The sequence below is a fragment of the Helianthus annuus genome, chromosome 11, assembly GCF_002127325.2.
Source record: "Helianthus annuus cultivar XRQ/B chromosome 11, HanXRQr2.0-SUNRISE, whole genome shotgun sequence".
Classification (NCBI taxonomy): domain Eukaryota; kingdom Viridiplantae; phylum Streptophyta; class Magnoliopsida; order Asterales; family Asteraceae; genus Helianthus; species Helianthus annuus.
The window spans coordinates 36,123,881-36,138,865 of record NC_035443.2 but is presented as its reverse complement, the minus strand read 5'-3'; the positions used below and the strand labels follow the sequence as shown (position 1 = coordinate 36,138,865).

The following is a 14,985-nucleotide window of genomic DNA, read 5'->3' as shown; positions in this document are numbered from 1 at the left end:
TGTCCGTCTATTCAATTGAGAGGAATCATTACATTACATCCCTGTTGAAAAACAGAATCCATAAATTTAGGGAAAATGGGTTTGAAAGATGATAACCCAACATTGGAGGATCTCATTCTACAGCTCCGATAAATTCAGGGGTATTCTCAAATAATGGTTCCTAGATGTTTGAAGACCGATCAAGACCGACAAATGTCCATAGTGCTACTTCTTTGGACATTTGTCGGTCTTCAAACATCTAGGAAGCATTATTTGAAAATAACCCTGAATTTATCGAAGCTGTAGAATGAGATCCTCAACTGTTGGGTTATCATATTTCAACCCCATTTTCCCTAAATTTATCAATTCTGTTTTTCAGACCTCCTAAAGCCACCTATCCGCCTCCAAAGAGATCGAGACAGCTTGAAGCATAACCTGGACTTGCTGTAATTCCACCAGTTTAGTATTTAATCCCAATATACCAACTCAATACAAATAACAAATATTTGGTGTGCTACAACTGTAAATAATTCATGAAACAGATTTGAAACCATAAATATGGATTATAGAGATCTATGAATGAAACATGGGTAAATAAACCAACAAAACAGATTGTGAAAAACAAAAACTACAAACATATCAAAATCCATCTACTCGTAATCACATGGTACACCAATGCAAGCATCTGAATAAACAATAACAAATCAAAGACAATTTACCAATACTTACCGAAACCATAACTGGTCAGATTTATGTGCGGCTCTTAACTACATTCTGTAGAATCTGTACATCTAACAAATAATCAAAGAACAAAGAAACAAACAAAAAACATTCTGTAGAATCTGTACATCTAACAAATAATTAGAATGGCCATTTTTACCTTATTTCACAAATTTCATAATACGAAAATAAGTAAAACATAGAAAAAATGAAACCAAACACCTGATATTTGTCATTTGAATCTTTGAGTTGGTCCTCATAGTCCTACAACCTTTCGATGTCGTTGGAATCGGTCGGTGATGCCAACAGCCTAATTAACAAACAATAGCAAACAACAATAGCAAGTCACCAAACAATCGACCTCAAAATCATATAGAAGCCTAAAAATAAAACAAACCCTAACCTAAAACTCAAGATGGAAAAAAGAAAAAATATATTCATAACTAACCCTAAACCTCAAATCCATTACAGCATAACCATTCAATCGACCTCAAAATCATATAAGTCTAAAAATAAAATGAAAATTAGATAAGTGAACATCAAAATTGAACAGCAAACCTGACCAAAAATTAACCAAGAGAACTGCAGGCCGCAGAGCCGACAACCTCCGATCATCTCCGTCATCAAGTTCCCAGCAGAACCCTAGCCAAAGCACAACCATAAGTAAAGACGCATGAAGATCGAATGAGTGAACAATGAAAACAAAAATTGACACTTATAGAATGGAAGTTATTGATAATCTAACCTTGATTCGGAGCGTTGATCTGAACATCGATCGGAACAGAGCAGAGCGAGAGAGAAAGTGGGGAAGAATAAATGAGTAAATGAGGGATGAGATAGAAAAAAGAGGGGTGTGGTACTGTTGGGTGGGAAAAGGGAACAAAGGTAGCCCTCATCTACTGACACGTGGCCCAAATAACTTTCATTTATTATATATAATAGATTATAATGTCATCTAACTTTATACTTAAGGGTGGGCACTTTCAAAAAACCCTTTTAGTTGGGCAAACGCTACATTTCGGGTAGCTAAAAGACTCACGTGTGACCATCGCGATGAGGCATCAATTAAAACTAAGAAATAGCGGAATGGACCACAAGGAGGATGTATTGGCCCACAAATATCCCCTTGGATTCTTTCCAAAAATGAGGGGTTTTCTTGTGTCAACTTTGTTGGTGAGGGTCGAGTAATGAGTTTACCTAGAGAGCATGCCGCACATGATACATCTTGTGATAACAAGACTTTTAAGTTCTTAAGAGGGTGACCATTTGCACTTTTAATTATTCGCCTCATCATTATGTTACCAGGGTGACCTAGTCGGTCATGCCATATTGTGAATGTGTCTTTATCTAGGACTTTTTGGTTACTCACCACCATGTATGATTCAATAGGAGTAATATTAGTACAATATAATCCAGAGGATAAAGCTTTTAGTTTTTCTACAATGGTATCTTTGCCATTTTCATTTGAAGTAATTTGTAAGTATTCATTATTATTGGCGGAAGTTGTTTTGAGGTGGTAACCATTTTGTTGAATACTTTTAAAACTAAGTAAATTTCGTCTTGATTTACTAGAGTATAATGCATCATTTATGATTAGTTTAGTACCCGATGGTAATATGATGCTTACTCTTCCAGAGCCTTCTATAAGATCACATACACCAGAAATAGTACCAACAAGTGTCTCTACAGGAGACAACTCAGAGAAAAATTTCTTATGTTTGAAAATAGTGTTGGTAGTACCACTATCTACGAGACATTCATCACCAATGATAGCTTTATTGGAGTTTGTAAACATATTTCCTCTGGAAATAATAAAATAAATTAATATAAAGAACTACTTGCTTGAGCATGATAAAAAAATCACATCACACAAATATGAATCAAACATCACAAAGATTTTAAGTGAAACCATAACAATAGTTCAAAACATAAAATACCACTAGAGTTGAAATAAAATCCAAACAAAGAAAAAACACATAGTCTAAAAAAATCATCACATAACACGCATTTAATGATTATGTAATATGAGCTTGTTGTTTTGTTCCGCGACCAACAAACATGATATTAGCTCAGAATATTTTGTAAAATTACGTTCCCTGTACTGCTGCGACAGGAGCATGTTTGATAAATGGAACATTGAGATAGTTTGCTCAATCATGTCTTTGTCGGTGATTTGTCCACCACATAATTTAAGCTTAGAGGTGATGCGAAGAAAGGCAGAGTTGTACTCACTAACAGTCTTATGATCTCGTAACCTTAAATGAACCCACTTGTAGCGAGTTTTAGAGAGTAAGACCAACTTCAGGTGGTCATATCTTTCTTGAATGTTTTTCCATAACTCGAGAGGGTCCTCGACAGTACGGTTTTCCCTTTTTAGGTCTTCGTGAAGATGAAGGCGAATGAATGCCATAGCTTTAGCTTTTTCTTGAAGGGACGTTTTATTCCCATCAATGATTGTCTCCCCCAGACTCATTGCTTCCAGATGGGTTTTAGCATCAAAAGTCCAAGAAGGGTAGTTGTTGCCCGAGATTTCAAGTGCAGTGAATTTAAGATTTGACAAGTTCGACATGGTATCTGGATATAAAAGATTCATGTTTCTTAAACGGGTCTGTAAAAAAAATGTAAACCAGGACGAGCTACACGGATGAGAAAAAAATCCGTAACTTTAAAATTAAGAATCTAACTTTGAAAAAAAAATGTTTTTTTCTCAACATTACTATGTAACAAAATGTATATAATTTATTTGCTGATGACTTATCAACCATATATATAAATTATATACAGAATAGAATTTATAAAAAAAAACTTCTTGATTTGACTAGTTCAATATTAAATAAAGTTGAATCATAAATAGAAGGTATCCTATATCATATACCAGACATACTAATAATATAGTTAAATTAAAATGTATTGAAATTATGAAACTTTTGGTGCCCACATAACTAGATCGTTCCCGAGAAAAAAAATTCATACTCAACTAATATTGTTAATTGTTTAATAATATAATAATAATATATATGTAAACATATCTATTGCTATTAAAAAAACACACAGAAAATAAGGAATGTGATCAAATACAAACACTTAAGTTTGTAAGAACCATAAGAACCAATACATAATTGACAAGTGTCCATCAATAAAAAATTAGTTTAGGGGTAATTTAGACTTTTTGACCATATTTATTTATAACTAATTAAAAATAATTACAAAAAATATAATCAGCACAACACTATATAATTAGCACAACATCATTAATCGTTCTTCATTATCAGCACATCGTCCTCGAATCGTTCTCCATTATCAACATAAACGACATTAGCACAACATCTTCAATCGTTCTCCATTATCAGCACACCAGATGTGCTGATTATATCTACTTTTGGTGTTTGTTTGTATTATTTTGTAATTAACACATAATCAGCACCTTATTAGCACAAATATAAAACACCTTTTGTTAACTTTTTTTTAAAAAACACTTTTATAAATACAAAAAGGTATAGCAATATGGTACTCATATTAAAGATAAAAAAATACTTGATTTTATGGTATATATTTTTTAAAAAAATAATGAAGTATATAAAAGTTATTTTAGTTTAAAAAACCTTGGTGGAATTTGTATTTAATAGAAAATGGTCAAATGACTAGCAATTTTACAAAATTACCCCTAATTTGTTAGTAGTAATTTTTAATTATAAGAGTTTTATTTATAATCAATATCAACCCTTGATTTAAATTAACAATGGTTCAGATCTGTTCTTACGGTTCTTATAATTAGCACTGTTTGTACAGGATCTCAACCCCAGAAAATAAAACTTAAATATACTATTAAGGATAGAAGGGTCTAGAACTAGTTGAATCCAACATTCTCTACTATAACAAAAGGAAGATTGGGGGAATACTGCCACACAGCTGTGTGGCACTTCCCTATTGGACCAACGGCTTTATTGTTTTATATTCGCTTTAAAATTACGATTTCGTCCTTAATTTAAAATAAAAATATATTTTCGCCCCCACTTCAAAATAAAATTACGTTTTTGTCCCTCGCTCAAAATTACGATTTTGCCCTCGGTTTAAAAATTTTATATTCGCTTTAAAATTACGATTTCGTCCTTAGGTTAAAATAAAATTATATTTTCGCCCCCACTTCAAAAGAAATTACGTTTTTGTCCCTCGCTCAAAATTACGATTTTGCCCTCGGTTCAAAATTATTATTTTCCCCATATTACAACTACAATTTTGGCCCCGGTTAAAAATAAATTTTTGCTTTTGCCCAAACTAAAAATGACGACTTTGCATTTTCGCCCTTTTCAAAAAATATGATTTCGCATTAAGTTTAAATTTATGTTTTTGACTGATTCAAAATAAAACTATGCTTTCGCCCCCCAATTCAAATTACGATTTTGCCATCATTTCAAAATTTTGATTTTGCCCGAGTTTAAATTAAAAATATAGTTTTGTCCCCAGCTTAAAATTACGATTTTATCTTTAGTGCATAGTTATATTACGATTTTGTCTCCGATTCAAATTTATAGCATTACCATCACTTTAACTTTTGGCAAATTACGATTTTACCCAAGTCAACAAATACAACTTTGCCCTCACTTCAAATTACAGTATTGCTATCGTTTTAGTTTTTTTTAGCAAAACTATAAAAGTGTTTTTTAATTGGTTGACTGGATTAAATTTTTTTCCATGTCAAGGAGCTGCCTAACATTCGCTCATTAATCCTGACAAACTATAGTTTTGACCTGAGCTCAGAACTACGGTCTTGTCATCGTTTTATTTTTTTTTCCTAACAAAACTATAATACTGTTTTTTTAATTGGTTGAGAATTATTCGGCTATCGCCCCGCAACACGGGCGGGGCATCAACTAGTTGGATTTTATTAGGCAATCTGAGCCGTTGACAGTGAAGAAAAAAAATATATAATAATGATTGAGTAAAAGAAAATCAGATAATAACTTGAAGAATTTCAACAACAAAATCCGCATCTCTCTCCTTTTATTTCTGATTTGAATCGGTGTAGACTGTAACTACCACGGAGAATTCACCGTTGAATATGGTGCCGCTGGAAAAATCGGTAGTGTTCGGCAACGATAACCGGGTTACCGGAAACTATCCGGAGAAACAGAACATGAAAAGCAGAGATCGATGGGGGGTATAAAAATGTCAAACCGTTTGGAACAGGGTAAACGACATTGGCAATTAACAATCTCCGGCAATGGGTTTTCATTAGCGACCTAAGACTTAGGGTTCCGGCACAGAAACAACGACAAAACGGGATCTTCATCTTGCATTCACATGTAAGTAGGTAATATATGGTGGTAGAAACCACCGGAGCAGAGCCCCCCTTTTCTTGTTAAAAAAATGATCTAAAAGCTTGTTGATGTTGGTCCTAAAGTACAAATCTAAAAACGTATGAACTCCATATAAAACCTTATTTTATGATTCGGTGCTTCATCTATCTTGTGTAACAGTTTTACAATTTACATCATATATATATATATTAACAAGGATTACAAGAGAAATGTCTTTGTTGATGCACATGGCATATATCTATTGAATAAAAACAAGATGGGTAATAATATGTATAGAGTAGAGATTATATAAAATATCAAGATGTTTATGTATAATTTCGTATAAACAAATGAGCATATATCTTTCGACCAGTTTCCTTGATAAACATTTTTTTCTTTTCTGAAAATACACGCTGTTGTGCTCTGTAATAATCTGTACATAGCATGTATCATTCTATCTCGTTTTTACGTCAATGATTTAACACAGAATCACAAAAAAAAAAAAAATTGTTGATATTTGTGATTCTAGTGAATCTATTGTATATCTACCAAATAAAGGCAGGAGACGTGAATGATTGTTAACTGGTATGGTGAATTTTTAGTTGAAACAGAAACTCAAATGGAGATGAAAACAACAGCCGAACTTGAGATATCTTCAACAATTAGAGTGGATATAGAGCTAAGGTGCTATAACGTGATATGAAAATGAGAGAAATATGAGAAGTGTACATGTTATTTATTCAACTCTATCTTTATATACATGTACATATGTAGTAGTGGAAGATGTAACAGAAAATAATACAACTGAAGATGAGAGAAACCAGGACATATATAATCTGTATTCATAACATAAATATCTTTTTGACACTATAACAAATAACTATATAAATAATAAATATTAAATTTTATAAAGTAATAGATAAATTAAGTAAGATAATAATGTAGTCAAATAATCCATAATATCATGTGAAACTAAAAGAGCGTTTGATTCGCAGGAATTCAATGGAATGTAAGGGAATTGAAATTCAAATTCCATCTCCTAAGATGTTTGAATAAACAGAATTTGATTGAATTGAAATTCCAATTCTAATCCTCATGTCTTTGGTTGACAATAAAATTGGAATTGGAATTAGACATGAATTCCTTCAAATTCCTTTAACTAAAGGAATTCAAAATCTTTCCTATATGTGAAGGAATTAAAGTAAATTCATTGGAATCTTCAACCGTTTCGACCCGCACCGTTTTAACCCGTACCGTTTCGATCCGAACCGTTTCGACGCGTGCGGTTTCAACGCGAACCATTTCGACCCGTACCTTTTTGAATCGAACTGTTTTGACGCGTACCGTTTCGACACAAACTGTTTCGTCCCGTACTGTTTCGACCCGAACTGGTGGTTGTGGGTGCCGGGGTGATTGATTCCAATTAATTTAACAACCAAACACAACAAAAATGGATTTGAGATTCTAATTCCAACGATTTTCAATTCCAAATGGAATGTTAAAATTTCAAATAAAATTCCTTGAAATTCTAATTCTTATACAAATTCCAATTTCATATCCAAATCATTATGCGAACCAAACAACCCTAAAAGTCCAAAACTAATCACAATTGTTGAATTAAATTGGTATACGGTAAATAAAATTTAAAAAGAAAAAACTTAATAGATTCAAAATATTAAATCTTGTCTTTTATGCATCGGATTACGAGAGAGTGCTGCAAGAAGGAAAACAAATATTAATTAATAATTGAATCCGAATAAAATACTAGTAAGTGGAGTTATATGAAAAGGCAGATAAAACAAAATTAAGTGGGTCATCTAATACCTTCACTTCTTCTACCCAGGCAGTTGCAAACCTCCTTAAGCCGACCGGAAAAAAACTCTACATGATAAATTTAAAACCGATCTCTCTCTTTTGCTTTAACTATTCCATATGAGAAGGGGTAACACAATATTTTTTAGGAGTAGCGTAATACAAAAAACATTAAAAAAATTGTTACTTAGGAGTAGCGTAATACAAAAAACATTAAAAAAAATTGTTACGAAAAATTAAGGGGCATTTTTACACTTAAATGGCCCCTTTGAGGGTAAGATAATTATAACAACCTAACTTAACATAAAACTAGTGGGGAACCCGCGCGTTGCAGCGGAATAAATAATTTCCATTAGTTTTATGTTAGGTTATGAATCACTTAAAAGAATTAGGGGTTTCACGTTGGGTTAGTTATGACATGTCTTGTGGGTTAGTTATTCAGGAATTTGATCGGTATCAATTCGTTATGGTACTGGCACGCTCTATAGCATTCGTAACCGATTACTCAAAATAAATGGTATCGGCTCGGTTTGAAAAAACAAGTAAACCCATATAATTCCATCATCGTAACAAATATATAATAAATAATTGGCATTTGTTCTCACATAATTATTTGTTCTAAAATTATGATAGCTTTTGTAAATATAGTTTTACAATATGAACATAAAAGGGATATTTTTTGATTTCAGTTTTATATTCACACGGATTACAACAGTAGGTTTACAAAAACCTCAACATAAAAAGCTGATTATCCATAAGATTTTGGCCAACTATTAAGTGCTCATGTCCTAAACTTCTAAAGTGCTCATGTAATTCTGCTTATTCTCAATGATAGAACAAATAGGCAGCGTTTTAGAGAACAGTTGTTGCCAATGTACCTATCAAGAAGTAAGTTGAATTCAAGTTTGCTCGTCTATGTTCAGCACCTCCACCACATCTTTGTTGCCGCCAACCACTGCCATATGCAGCGAAATCCGACTCTCAATCACTCGTGTGTTCCAGATCAGGAGCAAACTCAACCAGTAACATCACCACATCTTTGTGACCTTTTTTGGCTGCCATGTGAACAGTTGTTAAACTATATGCATCTTGAAAATCCACACTTCGAATCCGATTATTTTGGTTTTAGCTAATCAAAATCACATTTATGTTTAACACTCAAAACACAATATCGACAACTCCATCGCGATAGTTAGATTAGACATGCACCCAAACACTCCCCTAATATTTAAACTCATATAAAGAGGATAAAGAAATTACCAGAGCATACAAATGGGGTCACCTACAAAATCAATTGCGAATCCATAGTCAAACTGTACCAATTTTTTATTTTTAATAAAAATGATTATCAAATGATTCAAGATACCTGGTAGTATTTTAGCAACTGCTGCCTCTTCAGCGAGATATCAAGTCTCTCTCAAAGTCGAATGGAATGGCTCAAGATGAATAACTATTAGCTTCTCAAATCCACAAAGCTGCATTTGCGTTATCATTCTTGCAAACAGAAACTAATGATGATGGAGAGTTTGCACACTTTCAGACTATTTTAGATGGAAGGTCATTTAAAATGGCAAGCTTCAGTCAATATTCAGTAATGCATGAGAACGCAAAAAAAATAGACATTCAATCAACATTTGACCTTCTAACTAATGAGTAAAAAATATATGAAAAAATAAATCAAAATGCTTAAGCTAGATTTGCTAACGTCACGCTACATATGTAAAAAAAAATATGGAAGGTCACTGACCTTAAGCTTACAAGATTATATTTAAGGAGCAACTTTCAGCAACATCCATGATCTCAGAAACTGGGTGTTTAGAATTGCAGTCCTGCTAACTCAATCTTGCAATACTGCAATACAAATTGTATTCATCGTTTTCAGCTAGTGGGTACAACTTAGATAGCAGAATCGTGTCATCTCCGTTTCTAAAACTAATGCTTCACCTCATCGAGGATGTCATCATCTAGTCCTCAAACGTTTTGGAAAACTCACGGCCCATTGCTTCGTAATCCCAATTGATCACCATGTAAACCACATGGCTAATTATTGTAAATCTTGCTTCTTCAGGTGTCTCACTCGCGATTCCAAAATTAAAAAAACGCGATATTTCCTTCAGGCATGGTTAAATATTTAATGGGTGTGGGTCTGCATAGAAATAAGCGTATTGAGTTACTGTCCGCATGGAAAATTACCCCTTCTTTTAACCTAATTTTATAAAAATTTACTCCTATCACACAAGATTACCTATTTTCACAAAAATGCCATTTTTGGTCATTTATTTGTTTGATAATCAAAATTTCCAATACCCAATTATCTAATTAGTATGGTTTCAATAAGCAAAGTTTGTGAAAACCGGTTAGATGGGACACGGATAGGCACCGTAAAATGTGTTTCGTGTCAACCCAACCTGACCCATATAAAAAATATCACATATTTTGACCCAAACCCGTCATAGAACCAGCTCAACTGATCAGGTTGGGTCAGAATTTGTATTCACTGGATCGAGCATTCTGATGTGAAACAAGTTTTTTCTCCAGCGTTAAAACTCGTCCTTTATTTGAAATGGACCAAAGAAGAGAAGGTGAACGAACCTGAAACCAGTATGAGATCCAGATGATCCGGAGCTCGTGGGTAACCTGTGCATCAGATAACATCTTCACCATACAACAGATAAACCATTCTTGCCTAAAAATACTATACCCAATTTAACTATTGAATGTAGATACAACAGTTGTTGAAACCATTGAATGTAAAATTTACCACAATTGAAAGTGAAACAGTTGTTGTACATGTCTGGGCCCATGATTGGTACCTCTCTCCCGGCTGCTTGAAATCATTGTATTTCAGGATAAGAGCCTGCACAAAATAATAGTAATAGTAATAGTAATAGTAATAATCTTTCACGTAACAACTACAGGTCAAATGTATAATATATGGTTTAATCTTTTGGTCCTCTTACCCAAATTAGAACAAAAACTGGACTGACCTGAATCCATTCAGTCCTAAACCAGACTGCACCAAGCATATGTTTTATTGTCCAATTACAAATGTGAACCAACTGCAAAAACTCTTCGTGAAGGCAAATCACCAAAACTGGTCAGCTCAGACCATTGCCATGTATTTTAAAAAAAATGCCAGATATAAATTATAATTGATATACAGAAGTATGGTTAAAGGGCTTCACTCGTACCCAGGACCCAAAACTCCAAAAGCCTTCCAACCTGCAGGTTGAGTATCTTCATCGAATTTGCGGTCATGATGGTGGCAGAAAGCGGGGTAGTCGCCACCTATCCCGAACCTGAGCCAAAACCAAAAGAAACAAAGCGTACTCATGACCAATTTCGGGCAACAACCAAATAACAAACCCTAAGCGATAGAACAAATACACATGAGCATAAGTGTGATGCCGTAAAGCTTCTGCTTACCCAGTTTATCACCGAGCCACCCGAAGAACAATTGGTCGGATAGGGTTCCAACAAGAGTGACACCATTTACAGCCGCAGACACGTTCGGATGTAAGCTTTCCGGCTTCGGAGAGGCTGGCTGGTGTTAATCAATTGTTAAAACAAAATGAATATTGTGATCTAGCCAAGAAATTGGCAGACGTACGTAAATCTGCTGGTGATGGTATCGCGTTTTCACCAGTCCTAGCAACACTAAACGACACTCTGGTCAGGTGCCATGCTCCAATCTGCATTTTAATCCGAGTGACTGAGAAAAAAAGCACATATCTATCAATTCAAATCAAATCAAACCAAACAAATACCAAACCAACTATATGTGACGTTAATTAGCAAGAAACATACATCACAACCTCACCCATCGAAGCCTAGCCAGTGACTGAAGATTAGCGATTTCAACATTCTGATTTCAGTTTCAAGACCTAGAACCTGCGATTGAAAAGGAACTTGTTTCAATTTCAAACATATAAAACGATGAACCGATATATGCAATTCAAGGTGTTGATGAGGAACAAACTTGTTGAAATCTAAAAAGATGAAAATAAGTAACCAGCATCCTTGCTACAATAGACAGAATCGATCAAAAATCTTCAGCAAATAGAGAGGAACAAACCCCTTAAACCAGGCACACACCAGAGAGAGTAGAAGAGACGGAGACCAAAAAAATCAAACCGCAAAAAACAAGTCGAACCTGTTTGACGGATTCGGCGATCTTTGGACTGATGCGCAGGGAAAGAGAGTGGCGCGAATCAGATCGGAAGAGGTGGAGGAAAAGCTCCGATCAACGGCTGAGAAAAGCGCGACGGCAGGGGTTGTGGCGCGGGTGCGGAGGAGGCGTTTGGCGATATGCAGAGCCATCGGAATCAGAAAAAGTGGCCGGATAGATGATGGATGGTTTCACGGCCGATGAAGGTAGGATTTCTGACTTATGGTTTTCTTTCATAATGGCAGATGAGGAACCAGAACATGAATCATTAGAAACGGAAGCATTCAATATCAATATGTAGGCTGAAATCCCCTTTTTACCCCTTTGGTGTCTTAAAATTTTAGATGAAACCCTCTAAAATGGCTTACACATCCTTGTATAGGGTGCTTTATAACTTGTAAACATGGTAAAATTACAATATTGTACATCACTTCTCCTTTTTATAGTACTAGTGGGAGACCCGCGCGTTGCGGCGGGGCATTTGTTATGAAAAAAAATAACACTCCTTTACCGTCGTTAGTGCAGCGTGGAAGAGCGAATCAAAGTCACAGGCCTCTTGAAGCTTAGGTGCACAATGTTTAAAAAAATACCTCCATTCTAATGCTCCAATCATCTGGATCTTCAGATCGTACAGGATTTTTAAGGATGATGGAAAATTCAACCATCCAAGTTTTTACAAATGGTAACATCAAGACACTTGTTTCTGTCTAAAAATCAAATGAAAGAATTCTGTTATTTTCATCACATAGCCACATACTCCAAATAAAAGATAAGCTCTGACCATTACAGTGAAGTGTGTGTGATACTTGTACAAACTCTTCTTATCCAAGCGTATGTATTGTTCGCCAGCCTAACCTGATACAATATGAAACGACATTAAGGAAATACAAAATATGAATCCAATTTACAAATAATAATAATAATAATAATAATAACAACAACAATAGTAACTTTTGGCTTTATTCTAGATACCTAAATAACATCAGTGACAAACAACGCGTCTTAAACATAAAAAAGTGTGGGTTCCATCACTCACAATTGCATCAAAAGCTCCATTTCCAGCCATAGAACCACCAACAACAGACTGCTCAATATATGGCTGAACATAATACTTCGTAAATTATCCCCTAAAAAAATAGATAAAATGCATGCTTAATTGAAGACTGAAGCGAGTTCTTACAATATCATAATACGAATTTGTTCAAAGCATTATAACATCATACTGGCAAAATAGGCAGGTCGAGTCGGGTGGTGGGTGAAAACGGATTCAGGTTGGAACAGGTCGTTTCTTTGGGTTGGAACAAGTTCAGGTCAGAATGGGTTTTGTCGAAACGGATCCAGGTCGGAATGGGTTTCGGGTTGGGTTGGTTTTAAAAACGGGGTTTTTTGTTAAAATGCTTGCAAAGTTTACATGTTTTCACCAGGATTATCCATTTCAAAATTCGGCCTTTCAATTGAATCAAACTTTACACTTAGCTTTTCAATTTTTTTCAAATAGTTCTTTGATTCGGGTTTCCTGTATAAAAACCAAACAGGTTATTTCAAGCTCACTTATATTGACCATATTGTCATGTTTTTATGAGATTGTTAAAGGTCCATGCACCAGCTAAAGAGAATGAATGAAAATATTTTTACATTTTTTTTCTGATTATAACATGATTACATACCTAGGATTAGGATTACCCTAAACAACTTTCTGGACAGCTACATGTGGCTCACGGATAGGCTTGACCACCGCCCACTGGATGTTATATCAAGGGTTCTTCTTCAACAATCCAAACTCCTTTAATAACAGATCCTCACACTCACACACCAAATCTAATGTATCTTTGTTATAACTATTATTTTTCAAAATTAAACCACAGTAATAGGCATCAATCGTCACAACAAAGGTTACAAAACAAGGGAGGGAAATCAATACAAAATTTTTCTTTTATATAATAGTTGAAAAGTGGAAAAATCTATATGTATATATAATAAAAACGCACCTGCTGCTTCAGCTTTCTGTTGAGCTAATTCACGATCATCAATGAACTCTTCAGTGCCATTCTTAGTGAATCAATTTAGAGCTTTAAGTCGTTGAAATTCTTGCTAGGTGTGTTGAATATCACAGAATTCAAACTAATTTCATGTGGCGTTATGTTTATCAGCACAGAGCACACCTAAACTTCAAATTGTCCGATTACAAAGAACACTTATGTTAATCGAATGAGTTCAGTTTAGTAAAACTGATGTAAACAACGTCATTGAATGTGTTGTGCATATCTATTAGAATTAATTGGTTACCTGATGGCGCAATGGTAGTTACGGTACGACCGAAAGCTCCATCGAACAAAGGTTTACGGCAAAGTGTGATGGTGGCTGCGTAGATCACCAGAACTGGAACAGATTAATGATCACACCGTTATAATAATCATAGAAACAAAATAAAAACAAACCAGGTAGGCGATGATTGGTACCTGAATCGTGATCGAAGTACACAATTGATAAAACTCATGGCGGTGGACGGAGGTGTATGGCAGTGGACGGAGTTGTGATGAATTGGTGTGCAGTCTTTACAGGGATATTAGGGTTATGGAGGATTCAGTCGTGATGAAGATGAAGAGATGAGAGGAAACTGTGATTAGGGTTATATATTCAATGAGAAACGATTCAATTGTCTAAAAAGTTAATGCACTGTTATTCCATGTTCAAATCCCTAAAACACCCCCATGGTGTCTTAAAATTTTAGAAAAGTTACACCTTTAGCCCCTTTAAAATGGCTTCTTTCTATTGTACATAATGTTTTAAAATTTATACGCAAATAAAATTACCATTTTGTCCATCACTTCTCCTTTTTATAATAGTATAGATTTAACGTGTATTCACCATTGTTACAAAATGAGAATCTTTGTTTTTGTATACATTAATATTTAAAAAGAAATAAGTCAAACATACATGATACATCAACCGGCTTTTACGGCATGTGATTTGTGGTAGTTGTAAGCTGTAGACGAAAACACCCTTGCG

General features: G+C 34.5%; 1 long non-coding RNA gene across 50 annotated transcripts; it reads right to left on the bottom strand.

The window, feature by feature from the left end:
* Positions 1-7,500: 7,500 nt before the first annotated feature.
* On the bottom strand, positions 7,501-14,668 carry LOC110920583. 50 transcript variants are annotated; one of them, XR_004872373.1, is made up of 20 exons: positions 14,436-14,627; positions 14,263-14,355; positions 13,965-14,138; positions 13,644-13,814; positions 13,013-13,103; positions 12,764-12,831; positions 12,488-12,683; positions 11,616-11,699; positions 11,419-11,520; positions 11,235-11,352; positions 11,000-11,107; positions 10,570-10,867; positions 10,401-10,445; positions 9,753-9,954; positions 9,556-9,659; positions 9,175-9,349; positions 9,069-9,090; positions 8,687-8,863; positions 7,821-7,919; positions 7,501-7,710 (listed from the first exon to the last, which is right to left on the bottom strand). It is a non-coding gene; the product is annotated as an uncharacterized LOC110920583 (long non-coding RNA). The 50 variants fall into 50 exon arrangements; XR_002581777.2 differs by having other exon boundaries at positions 9,175-9,659; positions 10,570-10,878; positions 11,616-12,683; XR_002581769.2 differs by lacking the exons at positions 7,501-7,710; positions 7,821-7,919 and adding an exon at positions 11,788-11,831 and having other exon boundaries at positions 8,467-8,863; positions 9,175-9,659; positions 10,570-10,878; positions 11,962-12,683.
* Positions 14,669-14,985: the final 317 nt, after the last annotated feature.